Source organism: Pelophylax lessonae (assembly GCF_965119305.1).
Source record: "Pelophylax lessonae genome assembly, chromosome: 7".
Classification (NCBI taxonomy): Eukaryota; Metazoa; Chordata; class Amphibia; order Anura; family Ranidae; genus Pelophylax; species Pelophylax lessonae.
The window spans coordinates 210,843,990-210,847,250 of NC_138774.1; positions in this window are offsets into that span (position 1 = coordinate 210,843,990).

Below are 3,261 nucleotides of genomic sequence, written 5' to 3' on the forward strand. Positions count from 1 at the left end.
AAAAAAAAACACAGTAGTAATTAACCCAGCCAGGAAGTCAAGGGGGACCCCCGGATTCTAGTGCGGTCGAGTGGAAAAAAAGAAAAACCAGTTCCCCGCACACGGTCCCAGAAACCTACACAGTTCTCAGTAGCCAGTAAGCTAAAGTGTCCAAAGAAGTGTAGATTAGTGATGTCGCAAACATAAAATGTAATGTTCGCGAACGGCGAACGCGAACTTCCGCAAATGTTCGCGAACCGGGTGAACCGCCATAGACTTCAATAGGCAGGCACATTTTAAAACCCACAGGGACTCTTTCTGGCCACAATAGTGATGGAAAAGTTGTTTCAAGGGGACTAACGCCTGGACTGTGGCATGCCGGAGGGGGATCCATGACAAAACTCCCATGGAAAATTACGTAGTTGACGCAGAGTCGGTTTTTAATCCATAAAGGGCATAAATCACCTAACATTCCTAAATTGTTTGGAATAACGTGCTTTAAAACATCCAGTGTGTGTATACGATCAGGTATGATGTTGTATCGATCAGGTAGTGTAAGGGTTACGCCCGCTTCACAGTGACAGACCAAACTCTGACAGACCAAACTCCCCGTTTAACGCACCGCAAACAACCGCAAACAGACCAGAACCGACCAAAATGGGACAGGAACTGGGCTTTAAGGGTTAGGGTTAGGGTTATGGCTTAGGGTTTAACATTAAGGTTAGGGTCAGACCTAGGGCCAGGGTTAGAGTTAGGGTTAGAATTAGGGTTAGGGCTAGGGTTAGGGTTATTTTTAGTGCTTAGGGTTAGAGGGTTAGGGTTAGAGGGTTAGGGGTAGGGTTAGAATTTAGGGTTAGGGATTTAGGGTTAGGGTTAGGGGGGTTAGGGTTAGATAGAGTTTGTTTTAAGGTTGGATAGGGTTTGGGGTTAGGGTTAGAGTTTAGGGTTAGGGTTAAAGGTTAGGGTTAAGGGTTAAGGTTAGTGTTAGGGTTATGGCTTAGGGTTAGGGTTAGGGTCAGGCCTAGAGCTAGGGTTAGAGTTAGGATTAGCATTAGGGTTAGGGCTATGGTTTCGGCTAGGGTTTTTTTAGTGCTAGGTTTAGAGGGTTAGGGTTAGAATTAGGGTTAGAATTAGGGCTAGGGTTATTTTTAGGGCTAGGGTTAGGGTTAGAGGGTTAGGGTTAGGGTTAGAGGGTTAGGGTTAGGGGGTTAGGGTTAGAGGGTTAGGGTTAAGGTTAGATACTTAGGGTTAGAGAGTTAGGATTAGGGTTAGGTTTAGGGTAAGGGTTAGGGTTATGGTTCGAGGGTTAGGGTTATGGTTAGAGGGTTAGGGCTTAGGCGAACAGTTCGGGACATCTCTAGTGTAGATATGGTCATTAGAGATGTACAGAACTGTTCGCCGGCGAACAGTTCCCGGCGAACTTCGCATGTTCGCGTTCGCCGCTGCGGGCGAACATATGCGATGTTCGGTCCGCCTCCTATACATCATCATTGAGGCAAACTTTGACCCTGAACATCACAGTCAGCAGACACATTCCAGGCCAATCAGCATACCTCCCTCCCACCTCCTATAAATAAGCAAGGGCAGCATCCATTTTAGATCATTTCTGTGTTACTGAGAGCAGGGAAAGTGCTGGTGCTGCTGCTGCTGTTATAGCTAGGGACAGTTCCCGGTCTTGTTAGCCAGTGTTCTTGGTACACTCCTGCTGTAAGGACAGCACCCCAAAAAGCCCTTCCTAGGGCTGGTATATATATCTATTGTCCCCAAAAGCCCTTTTGAGGGCTGGTATTTGTGTAATTTTTTTTGTTCTGTGATATATATATATATATATATATATATATATATATATATATATATATATATATATATATATATATTGTCCCCAAAAGCCCTTTTGAGGGCTGGTATTTGTGTAATTTTTTTTGTTCTGTGATATATATATATATATATATATATATATATATATATATATATATATATTATCCCCAAAAGCCCCTTTGAGGGCTGGTATTTGAGTATTTTTTTAATATATATATATATATATATATATATGTAGCATGTCCAGAACCAGAAAAAAAAGATCATATAGGTGTAAAAGGGGTTCCCACCATCCCTGCTCTACTGAAAAATTATCTTTTTTTCTGGTTCTGGACATGCTACAGAGCTGAAACTTCACAAGTACACTTTTTAGACCCCCTAGACACTAAATCACACAAAAAAAGTTCTTAAAAATTGTCATTTTTGATAGAGAGCCAATTATTGGAAAACTTAAAAAAAAAAAAAAACTTAAAAAAAAAAAAATTCTTTGGATTTATTGTCTGGGGGGGTCTAAAAAGTGTACCTGTGAAGTTTCAGCTCTGTAGCATGTCCAGAACCAGAAAAAAAAATAGAATCAGGGTTAGGGCTAGGGTTAGGGTTAGGGCTAGGGCTAGGGTTAGGCTCAGGGCTAAGGTTAGGGTTATTTTTAGTGCTTAGGGTTAGAGTTAGAGGGGTAGGGGTAGGGCTACTAACTCTAACCCTAAGTATCTCACCGTAACCCTAACCCTAGCCCCTAACACTAAACCTAACCCTCTAACCATAACCCTAACCCTCTAACCTTAACCCTAAGCCTAGCCATAAAAATAAAGCTAACCCTAAACCTAACCCTAACCCTAACCCTAGCCCTAACCCTAGCCCTAACCCTAATTCGGAATTTTTTCTCGGTTTCCGGACATGCTACAGAGCTGAAACTTCACAGGTACACTTTTTAGACCCCCCAGATGCTAAATCCAAAGAAATTTTTTATTTTTATTTTTTTGTAATTTTTCCAATAATTGGCTCTCTATCAAAAAATTACAATTTTTAAGAACTTTTTTTTGTGTGATCCCTCTCCGGCATGCCACAGTCCAGGTGTTTGTCCCCTTGAAACAACTTTTCCATTACTATTGTGGCCAGAAAGAGTCCCTGTGGGTTTTAAAATTCGCCTGCCTATTAAAGTCTATGGCGATTCGCAATGTTCGCCGGTTCGCGAACATTCGCCGATGTTCGCTTTCGCCGTTCGCGAACAGCAAATTTTATGTTCGCGACATCATTAATGGTCATTACCTTCCGTGAATCATCAGGCTGCAACCTGAGGCTCGCACGAGGCAGCAACCTTTACAGCAGGCACCAGAGGTACTATGGAGGCAGAGCCTCCAGCCATGTTGCAGCATCTTTGGGTTTGGTAAAAAATGTCACAGTTTCTCCATCAACCACACGCAGTTTAGCAGGAAACATAATGCTATACTTAATACCTTTGATCCA